At 52.9% G+C, this 18,412-nt stretch overlaps 1 protein-coding gene across 1 annotated transcript in view; it reads left to right on the top strand.

Annotated features, from left to right (window-relative positions):
* The first annotated feature begins 812 nt into the window (after positions 1-812).
* Positions 813-18,412, top strand: part of lpar1 (lysophosphatidic acid receptor 1) — a 137,066-nt gene continuing 119,466 nt past the window's right edge. Inside the window, exon 1 of the mRNA XM_038804141.1 lies at positions 813-833. The gene's annotated coding sequence lies outside the window, so the exon portion shown is untranslated. The remainder of the gene's footprint in view (positions 834-18,412) is intronic.

The raw sequence follows: 18,412 nt of genomic DNA, 5'->3' as shown, positions 1-18,412 counted from the left end.
ACTGGGATACGGGGATAGGGTGGAGATGTGGGCTTGGGTGGGGTGCTCTTTCCAAGGGCCGGTACAGACTCGATGGGCCGAATGGTTTCCTTCTGCACTGTAATTGCAACAGTGATTGCAACAGTGGCAACGCTTCAAACAGTCCTTCATTGCCTTGTGGAGGGTGCTTTGTAAATGCAAGACCTTCTGTCTTTCTGCTGTTTAAGGTTCCGATACTGTGTTTTTTTCTCTCTGCCGTATGTTCCTTACTTCTAAACTCTGTGCAGGTAATGGAATGTTTCCCGCTGTCCACCTTTCCGAGTCGGGTTGATGCAAGTCCCCTCAAGTGATGAGCTTCAATTTGGGAAAGAGTGCATTCCAATGAGAGTCCTGCATTTCCTAAATTGTTCTCGAAAAATAGAGAGCATTTTCTGGTGGTGAAGCAGCTAAATAAAAGTCACCCTTCCCCATGCATATTTGTAAATAAATGTCTCAATGTAGCATGCATGAGGAGCTCCTTATCTTTATTGCCCATTTTCATTGTGGCCAATATATCTATCTATATCTGGAAGGGATGTGTCACCACGTCACCATGGGAGAGGACATGAAGGCATTATCTGATAGAAGTTGATCAAGTAATTAGAGGGCTGGGGCGATTATTTCAGTTTAACAGATTAGGAAGGACCAAGTAACATCGGTTTAAACTATGCCAGTGTCGGAATAGACTGGACGCTCGGTGTCTACCCCTTTCCCAGTGAGGGGGGAGTTTCTGGAACGCATTTTGCTGACATCTGACTCCCTGCAAACTTTTACGAGGCAGTTGAATCAGTCCGTGACTGGGATTGTACTGTAAGGTAAGCATCTTAATGGAATAAAATCCGAATATGGTGGAGAATCCCAGCTCTGGGCAGCACGGTGATTAGCACTGTTGCTTCACAGCGTCAGGGTCCCGGGTTCGATTCCCGGCTTGAGTCACGTTCTCCCCGTGTCTGCGTGGGTTTCGTCCGGGTGCTCCGGTTTCCTCCCACAAGTCTCGAAAAACGTGCTTGTTAGGTAATTTGGACATTCTGAATTCTCCCTCAGTGTACCCGAACAGGCGCCAGAATGTGGCGACTAGGGGCTTTTCACAGTAACTTCATTGCAGTGTTAATGGAAGCCTACTTGTGACACTTATAAAGATTATTATAGGTCTGGCAGCATCTGTGGAGAGAGAAGCAGAGTTAACATTTTGAGCTCGTATGATTCTTTTTCAGAAGACTCAGTGCTGAGTTATCCAGCATTTTCTGTTTCTATTTCAGATTTAGAGCATCTGCAGTATTTTGCTTTTACTTAAGTGTATTCTTGGATAAGTCTTTGTTCATGTGACCTATGGATTGGTTCCCAGCACCTGAGGAAGTTGTAGAGAAATTTCCCAAAATATTTTATTTTACTTCTCCCGGGTGATGGGTGAAGGGTGGGGGGATGAGGGGGGTACATAGAAGATACAGTGCAGAAGGAGGCCATTCGGCTCATCGAGTCTGCACTGACCCACTTAAGCCCTCACTTCCACCCTGTAACCCAATAACCCCTCCTGACCTTTTTTGGTCAATGAGAGCAATTTATCATGGCCAATCCACCTAACCTGCTGTCTTTGGACTGTGGGAGGAAACCGGAGCACTCGGAGGAAACCCACGCAGACACGGGGAGAACGTGCAAACTCCGCACAGACAGTGACCCAGCAGGGAATCGAACCTGGGACCCTGGTGCTGTGAAGCCACAGTGCTATCCACTTGTGCTACCGTGCTGCTGGGTAGGAGATGGATGTCCTATTCCAGAAAGCCAGTTGATGAGGAATGAAACTTGGGAACCAACCTTTATGCACTTTTATATTTATTTACAGAGATAGAACATAAGAACTAGGAGCAGGAGTAGGCCATCTGGCCCCTCGAGCCTGCTCCTCCATTCAATGAGATCATGGCTGATCTTTTGTGGACTCAGCTCCACTTTCCGGCCCGAACATCATAACCCTTAATCCCTTTATTCTTCAAAAAACTATCTATCTTTACCTTAAAAACATTTAATGAAGGAGCCTCTACTGCTTCACTGGGCAAGGAATTCCATAGATTCACAACCCTTTGGGTGAAGACGTTGCTCCTAAACTCAGTCCTAAATCTACTTCCCCTTATTTTGAGGCTATGCCCCCTAGTTCTGCTTTCACCCGCCAGTGGAAACAACCTGCCTGCATCTTTTACAAGTTATACATTCCCAGCACGCAACCCCTAGCCTATCAGTTTTAGTCTGTGCCTATTTATAGGGGGCTCAAGTGAATGCCCACCACCTGCACACAATTACTATAGAATCAACAATGGAGGGCAGGGAAGAAATGATGAATAGAATAGAATAGAACAGTACAGCACAGAACAGGCCCTTCGGCCCTCAATGTTGTGCCGAGCCATGATCACCCTACTCAAACCCACGTATCCACCCTATACCCGTAACCCAACAACCCCCCCCCTTAACCTTACTTTTATTAGGACACTACGGGCAATTTAGCATGGCCAATCCACCTAACCCGCACATCTTTGGACTGTGGGAGGAAACCGGAGCACCCGGAGGAAACCCACGCAGACACGGGGAGAAAGGGCAAACTCCGCACAGACAGTGACCCAGCCGGGAATCGAACCTGGGACCCTGGAGCTGTGAAGCATTTATGCTAACCACCATGCTACCGTGCTGCCAGAGTCGTGATGTTTTGGCTGCCACGGTCTGTGACCGTCTTGTTGGACAAGATGGTCTCTCCCTGCCCATCGATTTTGTATGTTTGAGCAATCCCTGCAATTTCCTACCTCTCTCTCTCTCTCTCAGCCAGGCCCCCTCTCTGTGAAAAGTATTTAAAAAAACTAGCCACTAAATTCCCTGCCAAAACTTGCATCGGGAAGGTCAGAGATGCATCCTTGAGCTGGCTTTGAAGTCATTCAGAAAAATAAACTCAGAATTAAGAGTTATTGTCCACTGATTACACGAGAACAGTACCAGTGAACACTGGACGGTTCAGTCACAGCGCACGCTCAAACTCTAGCACTTGGGAAAATCCTGTCAGATGTAGCTATCTCTGAAACCTCCAGGAGGAATATTAACCGCAACCTCCATGTCAGGGACATAGAGGTTTCCGAGCCGAAAACTTAATGATATAATTCAAAACAGCACGAACAACTGTCATGTCATAGGCAGGCATGTGTGAAAATTGAAAATTTTAATGAATTGATATTCAAAAATTATTTTCAACCGTATACGTTTTATTTGGTGGGAAAAATCTGACTCTCAAAAGGATTTAATTTCTTTTGGTGGTATTTATGGAAATCCAGACATTCCCTGGGACCGAAGTTCTCGAATTTCCTCTCAAACACACTACGACCCCCCATCTCTCTTCCTGCCTTTAAGACGCTCCTGAAAACGACCTTTATTTTAAAGGGAATGGAGTATAAAAATAGGGGAGTCTTACTAAAACTATACAAGGCAGTTTGACTCCACCCGGAATACTGTGCCTGGTCCCCTTACCTAAGGAAAGGGAATCAATGAGAGAATCAAGGGTTTTTGGGGATAAGGTGGGAAAATTGAGTTGAGGATCATTGCATCAATCATGAACGACTGGATGGGCCGAATGGCCTACCCGTGCTCCGTCTTATGGTCTACCCCTTTGAACACCAGCCCGAATATCATTTTATCTGGCTTGGTGTTTAATTTTTGTTTTGTGACTCGCCCGTGAATGCCCTGCGACGTTTTATTATGGTCAAGGTGCTATCGAAATGTAGGTTGTTGTTGTTGCTTATAAATCGAATGTGCACGAACCCCTTCCACGCGCCGTGCCCCGCTCTCTCCGAGGCGAAAATATCTCCTTTTCAGACTTTCCTCAACGCTTCTAAAGACGGCACGAACGCTTGTTTGGCAGCCACTTGGAGAGGCAATGTTTGTAATTATACTGGGAGCTGAAGAAACGCAAGCCTTGAGTTGGACACAGATTAACTGAAAGAAGTTCATCGCTGCACAGTGGGAGGTTCTGCTGCCTTGTGCATGCTGAATCAATGGGATTTGACAATCGGGAGTGGGAGTTACTAAATCTTTTTCAGATGTTACCGGTTGCTCAGGGAAGAGTATCAAATCATAGCCTCCGTTGCTTTTTACTGGGCAGCTGAAACTTTTGAACAAAATGGTCAACGAAGCCACTCGAGGACAATTTTACAGTTCGGTTTGAAGCTGTGTGTTGTGATTCTTCCATACCTGATAGTTGCAAACTCTGTTCCTCAGCCAGGGGAAAGTTACTGCTGGATGAAAAGATTGCCCAATAGCTTGTCAGGACAACTTGACAGAGTTTGGCAGCTAGATTGTGGGGTTGCTGATCATAGCACCGTGGAATAATACAGGACAGAAGGCAGAAGGAGTCCATTCATCCCCTCGTGCCTGTGCTAGCTCTTTGATAGAGATGTATAATTAGTCCCCGTCCCCTCCCCTGTACCCATAGTCTGCCCATTTTCGCCCTTTCAAGTATTTATCCAATTCCTTTTGTGAAGTTACTATTCAATCAGCTTCCGCCACCCTTTAGGCACCATCATAACAACTCGCTGCATATCTTTTATTTTCTTCTTGCTATCTCGGCTCGCCCTGCAGAGGAGATTTACCAGGATGTTGCCTGGGCTGGAGAGTCTCGGTTATGAAGAGAGATTGGATAGACTGGGGTTGTGTTCCTTGGACCAGAGGAGACTTAGGGGGGACCGGATTATAAGAACTAGGAACAGGAGTAGGCCATCTGGCCCCTCGAGCCTGCTCCGCCATTCAATTAGATCATGGCTGATCTTTTGTGGACTCAGCTCCACTTTCCGGCCCGAACACCATAACCCTTAATCCCTTTATTCTTCAAAAAACTATCTATCTTTACCTTAAAAAAATTGAGATGTATAAAATTATGACGGGCATAGAGTAGACAGGAAGAAACTTTTCCTCTGGGTGGAGGGATCAAATTTTATTTTTTTTAACGTTTAGAGTACCCAATTCATTTTTTTCCAATTAAGGGGCAATTTAGCGTGGCCGATCCATCTAATCTGCAGATCTTTGGGTTGTGGGGGCGAAACCCACGCAGACACGGGGAGAATGTGCAAACTCCACACAGACAGTGACCCAGAGCCGGGATTGAACCTGGGACCTCAGTGCCGTGAGGCAGCAGTGGAAACTGGTATTAGAATAGTTAGGTGGTAGGGCAGCACGGTGGTGCAGTGGTTAGCACTGCTGCCTCACGGCGCCGAGGTCCCAGGTTCAATCCCGACTCTAGGTCACTGTCCGTGTGGGGTTTGCACATTCTCCCAGTGTTTGCGTGGGTTTCGCCCCCACAACCCAAAGATGTGCAGGGTAGGTGTATTGCCCCTTATTTGGAAAAACTGAATTGGGTACTCTAAATTTATAAAAAAAAGAATAGTTAGGTGGTTGTTTTTGACTGGCGCAGACTCGATGGGCCTTTTCTATGCTGCAGAACTCTACCACTCTGCCGCTGGTTCTTTTACCAATTGTCTTAAATCTGGTTATGAAACTCTGCCACTGGAAACAGTATCAAAAACCTTTTCCTGATTTTGCACATCTTTAATGATGCTAGCCTCGCTTCAGCTACTCAAAGCCCTAGTTAGACCACAGCTAGGGTTCTGGGAGCAGCTATAGTTGCTGCAGGAAGGATGGCTTTGTAGGGAGAGCGCTGTGCAGATTTACTAGATAGACACTGGGACTTCAAGGGTTAAATTACAAGGGGGGATTATACAGATAAGGTTTGTATGCCCTTGGATTTATAAAGTGATTCATAGAATTCCTACAGTGCAGACGGAGGCCATTCGGCCCATTGAGTGTGCACCGACCCTCTGAAAGAGCACCCTACCCAGTTCTGCTCCCCCCGCCCCATCCCCGTAACCCCACCTAACCTTTGGACACGAAGGGGCAATTTAGCACGGTCAATCCACCTAACCTGCACATCTTTGGACTGTGGGAGGAAACCGGAGCGCCCGGAGGAAACCCACGCAGACACGGAGAGAATGTGCAGACTCCACACAGTCACCCAAGGCTGGAATTGAGGATTTGATCACGGTTTTCAAGATATTAAGTGGGACAGTCAGAGAGAAACTACTTCTGCTGGTTGGGAAATCGAGGACTGGGATCATCGTCTAAAAATTAGAGACGGACCTTTCAGGATTGAAATTAGGAACCACCTCTCCACGTAACGGAGAAGCGTTTGATACACTCTTCTGTAAATGGCAACTGATGCTGAATCAGGTGGCAATTTTAAATCTCGGGGTGATGTATTTTTCTCATCCCAAGGTATTTAGGGATAACAGGCAAAGCTGAAGAAATAGTGTTAGGTCACAGATTAGTTATGGTCTCATTGATTCACACAATGGCCTCGAGGGGCGAAATAGCGTCCTCCAAAAATCCCCAAAATCATCTCTGCTCTACGGAAAACAACTACAGTTCCTGTCGTCCTATTGCAGAGTGAAATCTTTCATCCCTGGTGCCATTCTAATAAATCTCTTCCTAACTCTCCCTAGGGCTTTGACATTCTTTAAAACGTATAGTGCCAGTTAAAGGTTCAGCATAGCTTTCTTGCTTTTGTACATTTATCTTCTATTCATAAAGGCAAGAAGTATTAACAACGTATTTAGAAGAGCTTGGTATAATTAGAATGTCGGTCCTGCTAGAGTTGCAGACTGGAGCGGGGGCAGATGTTTTAGCCCTTGCAATGTTTGGGGGGGGTGGGAAGAGAGAGGGGCGAAGGACATGGAGGATTTGTTTTTGGAGGGGAGGTTTCTAAGTTTGGAGGAGTTGAGGGGGAAGTTTGGGTTTCAGTGTGAGGAGGGTTTGCGGAGTAAGCAGTCGCGGGACTTTGCTAGAAACTTTTTCCCGACATTCCGATAGTGCTTGCCTCCTCATTGTTGGAGGAGGTGCTGTCAGTAATGGAATTGGAGGATCTCGGCGATTTATGGGAGGAATTTGGAGGCGGATAAGGTGTCTATGGAGGGGGTTAAGGCAAAGTGGGAGGATTTGGGGATGGGAGCTGAATGAGGGGTTGTGGTGTGAGGTGCTGTGGAGGTTGAATGCCTCAACCTCATGCACGAGGTTGGAGATGAGACAGTTGAAGGTGAAGCACAGGGCACATTTGATGAGCTGGCTGTTTGAGGGGGTAGAGGATACTTTGAACGGTGTGGGAGGGGCCCAGCTAATCATGTGACACGTTCTGGTTCTGCCCGAAGTTGGAGAACTTTTGGGGGTAGTTTTTCAGCAGTATGTCGGCGATCTTGCATGTGGATGTGGAGCTGGGTCTCCTAGGGGCCACATTCGGGGTGTCGGTCCTGCTAGAGTTGCAGACTGGAGCGGGGGCAGATGTTTTAGCCCTTGCCTCGTTGATCGCTCACAGTTGGGTCCTGTTGGGGTGGAGATCAGTATCTTCACCGTGTACCTTGGTGTGGCTGGGGGACATAATGGAGTTCTTACATCTTGAAAAGGTGAATTTTTCCCTTAGGGGACAGATGAGGGGTTCCACAAAAGTGGAGTTTGAGTTTGTTTATTTTGCATTTCGGAGAGCTAGTTATCGACAACTGTTAGTGGGGGGGGGGGGGGGGGGGGGGAGGGGTGATGCAGGGTTTATTGTATTTGGGGGTGTAATGTGTTTGTTATGTTTTGTAAAATGTTAAATTGCTAAAATGTGAATTAAAATACTTCTCAAAAAAATAATTAGAACAAGTCAACATGGTTTTATGAAAGGGAAATCGCATTTGACAAATTTATTCGAGCTTTTAGGATGTAACTGGTAGGATAGATTAAAGGGGACAAGTAGATGTGGTATACTTGGATTTCCAAAGGCATTCGATAAGATAACCAAAGAAAGGTTAATACACAAGGGCTCACGGAGTTGAGGGTGATACGTGGATAATTTTCAAGTTAGCATGCTATGACGAGTAGAATGCCACACGGATCAGTGCTGGGGTCTCAGCTATTTGCAATCGAAATTAATGCTTAGATGAAGAGACAGTAATCAGTGGAGGTTTGCTGATGATACAAAACTATGTGGGAATGCAAGCTGTGAGGAAGACACAAAGAGCCTATGAAGAGATATAGATCAAGTAAGTGGATAACACATTGGCGGATGGAGTGTAATATGCTGAAGTGTGAGGTTACTCGCTTTGGTCAGAAGAATAGAAAAGTAGAATATTTTCTAAACGGAGTGTAATTGGTAAATGTTGATATAGAGAGATTATTGTGTGAACTGGCACAAGGGCCACAAAGAGGGCATGCAGGTACAAGAAGAAATTAGGAAACAAGTGACGTGTTGGCCTTTATTACGAGAGGTGTGGAGTACAGGATTAAAGAAGTCGCACTATTTTGTGTCGGGTTTCAAGGAACAGTGTTTGAAGTTTTGGCCTCCATATTTAAGGAAGGATATATTTTGAACCAGTGGTGGAACAGCGAAGGTCCCCTGGGATGAAAGGTTTACCGATGGGTAAATTGGCTCTATATTCTCTGGCGTTCAGAAGAGAGCGGGGTGATCTCTTTGAAACATTCAAAGTTCTGAAGTGGCTTGACAGGGTAGATACTGAGAGGGTGTTTCCACAACTGGGGCACTCAGAACATGGTGGCATAGCCTCAGGATATGGGACCGGTCATTCAAGACGGAGATGGGGAGAACGTTCATCGCTCAAATCGGTGTGAATCTTTGGAATTTCAGAGGATTCATAGAATCAACAGTACAGAGGGAGGCCATTTGGCTCATCGAGTCTGTGCCAGCTCTTGGAAAAGAGCACCCTACTTAAGACATAGAATTTACAGTGCAGAAAGAGGCCATTCGGCCCATCGAGTCTGCACCGGCTCCTGGAAAGAGCACCCTACCTAAGATCAACACATCCACCCTATCCCCATAACCCAGTAACCCCACCCAACATTAAGGGCAATTTCGGTCACTAAGGGCAATTTATCCTGGCCAATCCACCTAACCTGCACATCTTTGGACTGTGGGAGGAAACCGGAGCCCCCGGAGGAAACCCACGCAGACAGGGGGAGAACGTGCAGACTCCGCACAGACAGTGACCCAAGCCGGGAATCGAACCCGGGACCCTGGAGCTGTGAAGCAACTGTGCTAACCACAGTGCTCCCGTGCCGCATCATCATCACTGAATCTGGGACAAATAGGTTTTTGATCTCTCAGGAAATGACCAGGATATGGGGAGCAAGTGGAGTCTTTTCAGACACGACGGGACTGTCCAATCATCTGCTTCTATTTCTCTTGTTCTTACCAGAGGTTTCTGGTTAGGCCATTGCCTTGTAATTACCCCAGATTTTTATTATCTTTTCTTGTCTCTCTTCTCCGCTACTTTTCCCACCTTGAGGGAGTTGGCTGTGAGTTTAACGACATGGAGACTGCTTCAAAACCCAATCTCATTGTGATGTGGAGATGCCGGCGTTGGACTGGGGTGGGCACAGTAAGAAGTCTGACAACACCAGGTTAAAGTCCAACAGGTTTGTATCAAACACCAGCTTTCGGAGCGCTGCTCCTTCCTCAGGTGAATCACACCGTGTCTTCACTTGAACTCTTGTGATTCACGGTCGGGGCCAATGGATAATAATTAAGAACAGAGATTGAGGCTGTTTTTTCCCCAAACCCAACCGGATAGGTTTTGCACACGCTCAACTTTCAAACAGGGGGACAGAATTGGCCATTGATACCAATGAACCGCTGATGCTGGCGATCTGATATTAAAACAGACAATGCTGGAATTGCTCAGCAGGTCTGTCAGCATCTGTGGAGAGAGAAATAGAGTTAACAGCTGGAATTCTCCTGCCATTGGGATTCTCTGTTGCCGCCGGCAGCGCAGCCCCACCCAAGGGTTTCTAGCGGCATTGGGGGGGGGGGGGCTTCAATGGAAGATCCCGCTGATTGCACCTCCAGCGAACGGTGCGCGATCGAGAAACACACCGCCGAGGAACTGGAGACTCCCCCCTCCCCTACATTTCGGGCCTTTCATCAAAGTCACATGGATAACATAAGAACTAAAGGAATACAATTATCAGGGAAGACTGAACAGTCCACGAGAGGAGACTGGGAGAGCTGATCTGAAAGAAGTCTTTAAACTTATGAAGGGTCTTTACGCTTCTGATTGGTTGGACGCAGAGAAAATGTTTCCCACTCTGTAATGATACGTATAGTACAAGTGTAGTAAAGGGTTAACATCAGAAACGATGAGGTGGAGATGCCGGCGTTGGACTGGGGTGAGCACAGTAAGAAATCTTACAACACCAGGTTAAAGTCCAACAGGTTTGTTTCAAATCACTAGCTTTCGGAGCACTGCTCCTTCCTCAGGTGAATGAAGAGGTGGGTTCCAGAAACATATATCGAGACAAAGTCTATATCGTCTCACATCTTTAACTTTGTCTATATATATGTTTCTGGAACCTACCTCTTCATTCACTTGAGGAAGGAGCAGTGCTCCGAAAGCTAGTGATTTGAAGCCAAACCTGTTGGACTTTAACCTGGTGTTGTGAGACTTCTTACTGTGAGCAGAACCTATGTGTAAATCAAACACTAGATGGCGTTACTAAGTTGTCGTATATAAGGCAGCATCTCTAGGTATTCTGGGAGAAGGTGACGAGAAGCTGATGGGAGCAGATTTCATTGCAGAGATGTAGCACAAGGTCAAGTTATAGTGTAGTTTAATAGTTGGAGAGAATATTGATTACTGTACTACAGATTCAGTATTATTAGTTTATGAAATGAAATGAAATGAAAATCGCTTATTGTCACGAGTAGGCTTCAATGAAGTTACTGTGAAAAGCCCCTAGTCGCCACATTCCGGCGCCTGTTCGGGGAGGCTGTTACGGGAATCGAACCGTGCTGCTGGCCTGCTTGGTCTGCTTTCAAAGCCAGCGATTTAGCCCTGTGCTTAGTAAAGTGTGCAAACCTAATCAAGTTTAGTAGTGTAAAATAAATTTGTTTTGATTCAAACTTCATATTTTTATATTCTTTGTCAAAACTACACATCTGGCTATCTGGGAGGAAAAGGCAAGGAATGTTACACACTCATGGTGATCCCAGGACTCGGAATTAGAAATGGAAGAGTCACTAATAAATCTGGTGAGGAATTCAGGAGCAGCCTCTTTCCTCAGCGAGTGGGGAGAATGGAGAACGTGCTAGCACCTGGACTAGTTGAGATGAATAGAGTTGGTGCATTTCAGGGGAAGCTTGACACACCAGGGAAAAGGAATGGGAAGGATATGTTGATAGAGTGAGTGGAACTAAATAGAGCGGCAGGAGAGACATGTGGCCTAACGTTCTGTTTCTACACAGTGAACCCTATGCAATTCTTTCATAGCTGCTCCTCTGTCTGAGAGAGGCAAAGACTGTCAACTGAATCGCTTTAAGTCCATCTGTTCCATGTGTAATTTGCACAGTTTTCCTACTCTATTACAGAGAAAGTTAAATAAGGATTCCTGTAACTGTTCCTTCTCCACTCTTGGCTCTGTTAAGGGCGGGGGGAACAAGGGGCGGGATTCCCCGAGCCCCGCGCCAGGCCGGAGGCACGCCTCCCCGTCGCCGGCACACGATTCTGCGAGGAGCGCAGAATCGGCGCCATTTGCGCCGGCGCGTTTGGTGCGGCGCCGGTCGGGGGCCGCTGTCCGCGGCCGGGCTGCCGATTCTCCGGCCTTGATGGGCCGAGCGGCCGCGCGGAAACGGCAGAGACCCGCCGGCGCCGTCCACACCTGCTCGCAGCCGGCGGGAACTCTGCGCGCAGAGTCGAGGGGCGGCCTGTGGGGGTGGGGAGGGGGGGCTCCTTCACCAGGGGGGGGCCTCCGATGGGGTCTGGCCTGCGATTGGGGCCCACCGATCGGTGGGCCGGGCTCTCCAGCCCCGGCCCTATTTTGTTATGTGGCCGGCCCCTGAACCCCCGCGCCATGTTGCGTCGGGGCCGGCGCGTTGAGGAAGTCCCCCCCCCGCGCATGCGCGTGTTGGCGCGGCGCAGGGAAGGGAGGCTGGAGCGGCGTGAACCTCTCCAGCGCCGTGGGGGCCGGAATTGGTAGCGCCCGTTTCGCGCCGTGGTGAAACGCGACGGCGTGGGCACTCTGCCTCTATCTCGGAGACTCCCGCCCAAGGAGTTAAAGCATCACAATTAGAAAAGAAACGACATTTCTTTTGCAACCCAGGTATTTTAATGAGCTCAGAGCCAAGAGCAGGAAAGCAAAACTTGTTGTGCTCGAGATCAAAACATTTGATACTCATATTTTCAGCTCCACTCTTGTGCTTCGACCCATCACCCCCCCCCCCCCCCCCCCCCAAACTCCTCCCCAGCGTGTGTATTGTGCAACCGAGCCGGCAGCATCAAAACAAGTATCTTCCCACCTTCGGCGTTCGTAGTGGAACAGTTATTCTGCAAACGCTAACATGAGGATACATCCCGATTCAGTATTGTTCTGCTTCCCCGTGCCATGTTTAAAATAACAACAATGTTGTTTTCCTCTGAATTGCATGCGGGCTGTGACCTCGAATGGCTTTGAAGAGCTTGTGGAAAGGCAACAGGGACAAAACCTGATTCACCTCTTGTCTCTTCCTCCTCTTGCTCCTGTTAAAACCTGCTTGGCTTTCCTTTCTGGCTGGCTAAAGGTTTCCAAACTACACATGCGAGGCATTGAAGGAGGGAGAGAGAGTGAGAGAGAGAGGGAGAGAAATCTAGCGGTTATTGCCAAGTTGACGAAATCCCGGCCACGTTTCCCTCAGGATGAATAAAGGAATATTTAGACAGGGAGACTAGTTGACTCTCTCCCACATCAGCACATCTCTCTCTGTGTCCAGTGCAGACACTGTCTGGTTGAGATTGAATTGAGAGGTTAGAAGAGGGAAGGTTAGTTTTGTGCGAAACAAATAGAGGTGTATATTTTAAATATGTTTATACATTTATATCCCAGGCTGCATCCAAAATGTGTTTGCAATTAAACTCCAGCCTGGTGACGGCACGGGACTGACGCCAGTGACTGGCTGCCCAGCTCAGGAGAGACCAGAATCAGAGAGTTCAGACCAGGAGAGAGAGGAGCGCACTGTGGGCGCAGGGTGGGCGCAGGGTGGGCGCAGTCTGAGCGCAATGTGGGCACAATGTGGGTGCAGTGTGAGCGCAGTGGGGGTGCAGTGTAGGCGCAGTGTGGGCGCAGTGCAGGCGCAGTGTGGGCGCAGTGTGGGCGCAGTCTGAGCGCAGTGTGGGTGCAGTGTGGGCGCAGTGTGGGTGCAGTGTGAGCGCAGTGTGGACGCAGTGTGAGCGCAGTGTGGACGCAGTGCAGGCGCAGTGTGGACGCAGTGTGAGTGCAGTGTGGGCGCAGTGTAGGCGCAGTGTGGGTGCAGTGTGGGCTCAGGGTGGGCGCAGTGTGGGCGCAGTGTGGGTGCAGTGTGGGCGCAGTGTGGGCGCAGTCTGAGCGCAGTGTGGGCGCAGTCTGAGCGCAGTGTGGGCGCAGTGGGGGTGCAGTGTGGGCGCAGTGTGGGTGCAGTGTGGGTGCAGTGTGGGTGCAGTGTGGGCGCAGTGTGGGCGCAGTCTGAGCGCAGTGTGGGCGCAGTGGGGGTGCAGTGTGGGCGCAGTGTGGGTGCAGTGTGGGCGCAGTCTGAGCGCAGTGGGGGTGCAGTGTGGGCGCAGTGTGGGCGCAGTGTGGGCGCAGTGTGGGCGCAGTGAGAGTGCAGTGTGAGCGCAGTGTGGGCGCAGTGTGGGCGCAGTGAGAGTGCAGTGTGAGCGCAGTGTGGGCGCAGTGTAGGCGCACTGTGAGCGCAGTGTGAGCGCAGTGTGGGCGCAGTGTGGGTGCAGTGTAGGTGCAGTGTGAGCGCAGTGTGGACGCAGTGTTGGCGCAGTGTGGACGCAGTGTGGGTGCAGTATGGGTGCAGTGTGGGCGCAGTGTAGGTGCAGTGTGAGCGCAGTGTGGACGCAGTGTTGGCGCAGTGTGAGCACAGTGCGAGTGCAGTGTGGGCGCAGTGTGAGTGCAGTGTGAGCGCAGTGTGAGCACAGTGTGAGCACAGTGCGAGTGCAGTGTGGGCGCAGTGTGAGCGCAGTGTGGGCGCAGTGTTGGCGCAGTGTTGGCGCAGTGAGTGCATGGTGGGCGCAGTGTTGGCGCAGTGTGAGTGCAGTGTGGGCGCAGTGTCAGCGCAGTGTAGGCGCAGTGTGGGCGCAGTGTGAGTGCAGTGTGAGCGCAGTGTGGGCGCAGTGTGGGCGCAGTGTGTGCGCAGTGCGGGTGCAGTGTGGGCGCAGTGTGGGTGCAGTGTGGGTGCAGTGTGGGTGCAGTGTGGGCGCAGTGTGAGCGCAGTGTGGGCGCAGTGTGGGCGCAGTGCGGGTGCAGTGTGGGCGCAGTGTGGGCGCAGTGTGGGCGCAGTGTGGACGCAGTGTGGGTGCAGTATGGGTGCAGTGTGGGCGCAGTGTGAGTGCAGTGTGAGCGCAGTGTGGGCGCAGTGTGAGCGCAGTGTGGGCGCAGTGCGGATGCAGTCTGAGCACAGTGTGGGGCGCAGTGTGGGCGCAGTGTGGGCGCAGTGTGGGCGCAGTGCGGGTGCAGTCTGAGCACCGTGGGCGCAGTGTGGGCGCAGTGTGGGTGCAGTGTGGGTGCAGTGTGGGTGCAGTCTGGGTGCAGTCTGGGCGCAGTGTGTGTGCAGTATGGGTGCAGTGTGAGCGCAGTGTGAGCGCAGTGTGAGCGCAGTGTCAGCGCAGTGTGGGCGCACTGTGGGCGCACTGTGGGCGCATTGTGGGCGCAGTGTGGGTGCAGTGTGGGCGCAGTGTAGGTGCAGTGTGAGCGCAGTGTGGACGCAGTGTTGGCGCAGTGTGAGCACAGTGCGAGTGCAGTGTGGGCGCAGTGTGAGCGCAGTGTGGGCGCAGTGTGAGCACAGTGTGAGCACAGTGCGAGTGCAGTGTGGGCGCAGTGTGGGCGCAGTGTGAGCGCAGTGTGGGCGCAGTGTTGGCGCAGTGTTGGCGCAGTGTGAGTGCAGGGTGGGCGCAGTGTGGGCGCAGTCTGGGTGCAGTGTCAGCGCAGTGTGGGCGCAGTGTGAGCGCAGTGTGTGCGCAGTGCGGGTGCAGTGTGGGTGCAGTGTGAGTGCAGTGTGGGTGCAGTGTCAGCGCAGTGTAGGCGCAGTGTGGGCGCAGTGTGAGTGCAGTGTGAGCGCAGTGTGGGCGCAGTGTGAGCGCAGTGTGTGCGCAGTGCGGGTGCAGTGTGGGCGCAGTGTGGGTGCAGTGTGGGCGCAGTGTGGGCGCAGTGTGAGTGCAGTGTGGGTGCAGTGTGGGCGCAGTGTGGGCGCAGTGTGGGTGCAGTGTGGGCGCAGTGTGAGTGCAGTGTGGGCGCAGTGTGGGTGCAGTGTGGGCGCAGTATGGGTGCAGTGTGGGCGCAGTGTGAGTGCAGTGTGGGTGCAGTGTGGGTGCAGTGTGGGCGCAGTGTGGGCGCAGTGTGGGTGCAGTGTGGGCGCAGTGTGTGCGCAGTGCGGGTGCAGTGTGGGTGCAGTGTGGGTGCAGTGTGGGCGCAGTGTGGGCGCAGTGCGGGCGCAGTGCGGGTGCAGTCTGAGCACCGTGGGCGCAGTGTGGGCGCAGTGTGGGCGCAGTGTGGGCGCAGTGTGGGTGCAGTGTGGGCGCAGTGTGGGCGCAGTGTGGGCGCAGTGTGGGCGCAGTGTGGGTGCAGTGTGGGTGCAGTGTGGGCGCAGTGTGGGCGCAGTGTGGGCGCAGTGTGAGCACAGTGCAAGTGCAGTGTGGGCGCAGTGTGGGTGCAGTGTGGGCGCAGTGTGAGTGCAGTGTGGGTGCAGTGTGGGCGCAGTGTGGGCGCAGTGTGGGCGCAGTGTGAGCACAGTGCAAGTGCAGTGTGGGCGCAGTGTGGGTGCAGTGTGGGCGCAGTGTGAGTGCAGTGTGGGTGCAGTGTCAGCGCAGTGTAGGCGCAGTGTTGGCGCAGTGTGGACGCAGTATGGGTGCAGTGTGGGCGCAGTGTGAGTGCAGTGTGAGCGCAGTGTGGGCGCAGTGTGAGCGCAGTGTGGGCGCAGTGCGGGTGCAGTGTGGGCGCAGTGTGAGTGCAGTGCGGGCGCAGTGTGGGCGCAGTGTGGGGGCAGTGTGGGGGCAGTGTGGGGGCAGTGCGGGCGCAGTGTGGGCGCAGTGTGAGTGCAGTGTGAGCGCAGTGTGGGCGCAGTGTGAGCGCAGTGTGGGCGCAGTGAGGGTGCAGTCTGAGCACAGTGTGGGCGCAGTGTGGGCGCAGTGTGAGCGCAGTGTGAGCGCAGTGTGGGCGCAGTGTGGGCGCAGTGCGGGTGCAGTCTGAGCACCGTGGGCGCAGTGTTGGTGCAGTGTGGGCGCAGTGTGGGTGCAGTGTGGGTGCAGTGTGGGTGCAGTATGGGTGCAGTGTGAGCGCAGTCTGAGCACAGTGTGGGCGCAGTGTTGGTGCAGTGTGGGCGCAGTGTGGGTGCAGTGTGGGTGCAGTGTGGGTGCAGTGTGGGCGCAGTGTGGGCGCACTGTGGGCGCACTGTGGGCGCATTGTGGGCGCAGTGTGGGCGCAGTGTAGGCGCAGTGTGAGTGCAGTGTGGGTGCAGTGTGGGTGCAGTCTGGGCGCAGTGTGAGTGCAGTGTGGGTGCAGTATGGGTGCAGTGTGAGCGCAGTGTGGGTGCAGTGTGGGGGCAGTGTGAGTGCAGTATGGGTGCAGTGTGAGCGCAGTGTGGGCGCACTGTGGGCGCAGTGTGGGCGCAGTGTGAGTGCAGTGTGGGCGCACTGTGGGTGCAGTGTGGGTGCAGTGTGGGTGCAGTGTGGGCGCAGTGTGGGTGCAGTGTGAGTGCAGTGTGGGCGCAGTGTGGGTGCAGTGTAGGCGCAGTGTGAGTGCAGTGTGGGGGCAGTGTGGGGGCAGTGTGGGCGCAGTGTGGGCGCAGTGTGGGGGCAGTGTGGGTGCAGTGTGGGCGCAGTGTGAGTGCAGTATGGGTGCAGTGTGGGGGCAGTGTGGGTGCAGTGTGGGCGCAGTGTGGGCTCAGTGTGGGCGCAGTGTGGGCACAGTGTGGGCGCAGTGTGGGCTCAGGGTGGGCGCAGTGTGGGCACAGTGTGGGTGCAGTGTGGGCGCAGTGTGAGTGCAGTGTGGGCGCAGTGTGGGCGCAGTGTGGGCACAGTGTGGGTGCAGTGTGGGCGCAGTGTGAGTGCAGTATGGGTGCAGTGTGGGGGCAGTGTGGGTGCAGTGTGGGCGCAGTGTGAGTGCAGTGTGGGTGCAGTGTGGGCGCAGTGTGAGTGCAGTGTGGGCGCAGTGTGGGCGCAGTGTGAGTGCAGTGTGGGTGCAGTGTGGGCGCAGTGTGAGTGCAGTGTGAATGCAGTGTGGACGCAGTGTGGGCGCACTGTGGGTGCAGTGTGGGTGCAGTGTGGGCGCAGTGTGAATGCAGTGTGGGCGCAGTGTGGGTGCAGTATGTGTGCAGTATGGGTGCAGTGTGGGCGCAGTGTGAATGCAGTGTGGACGCAGTGTGGGCGCACTGTGGGCGCAGTGTGAATGCAGTGTGGACGCAGTGTGGGCGCAGTGTGGGGGCAGTGTGGGTGCAGTGTGGGTGCAGTGTGGGCGCAGTGTGAGTGCAGTATGGGTGCAGTGTGGGGGCAGTGTGGGTGCAGTGTGGGCGCAGTGTGGGCTCAGTGTGGGCGCAGTGTGGGCACAGTGTGGGCGCAGTGTGGGCTCAGGGTGGGCACAGTGTGGGTGCAGTGTGGGCGCAGTGTGAGTGCAGTGTGGGCGCAGTGTGGGCGCAGTGTGGGCACAGTGTGGGTGCAGTGTGGGCGCAGTGTGAGTGCAGTATGGGTGCAGTGTGGGGGCAGTGTGGGTGCAGTGTGGGCGCAGTGTGAGTGCAGTGTGGGTGCAGTGTGGGCGCAGTGTGAGTGCAGTGTGGGCGCAGTGTGGGCGCAGTGTGAGTGCAGTGTGGGTGCAGTGTGGGCGCAGTGTGAGTGCAGTGTGGGCGCAGTGTGAGCGCAGTGTGGGCGCAGTGTGGGCGCAGTGTGAGTGCAGTGTGGGCGCAGTGTGGGCGCAGTGTGAGTGCAGTGTGGGTGCAGTGTGGGCGCAGTGTGAGTGCAGTGTGGGCGCAGTGTGAGCGCAGTGTGAGTGCAGTGTGGGCGCAGTGTGAGTGCAGTATGGGTGCAGTGTGGGCGCAGTGTGAGTGCAGTGTGGGCGCAGTGTGAGCGCAGTGTGGGTGCAGTGTGGGCGCAGTGTGGGCGCAGTGTGGGCGCAGTGTGGGTGCAGTGTGGGTGCAGTATGTGTGCAGTATGGGTGCAGTGTGGGCGCAGTGTGAATGCAGTGTGGACGCAGTGTGGGCGCACTGTGGGTGCAGTGTGGGTGCAGTGTGGGCGCAGTGTGAATGCAGTGTGGGCGCAGTGTGGGTGCAGTATGTGTGCAGTATGGGTGCAGTGTGGGCGCAGTGTGAATGCAGTGTGGACGCAGTGTGGGC

The sequence above is a fragment of the Scyliorhinus canicula genome, chromosome 8 (genome assembly GCF_902713615.1).
Source record: "Scyliorhinus canicula chromosome 8, sScyCan1.1, whole genome shotgun sequence".
In the NCBI taxonomy this organism is placed as follows: domain Eukaryota; kingdom Metazoa; phylum Chordata; class Chondrichthyes; order Carcharhiniformes; family Scyliorhinidae; genus Scyliorhinus; species Scyliorhinus canicula.
This window is presented reverse-complemented; position numbering and strand designations above follow the sequence as displayed.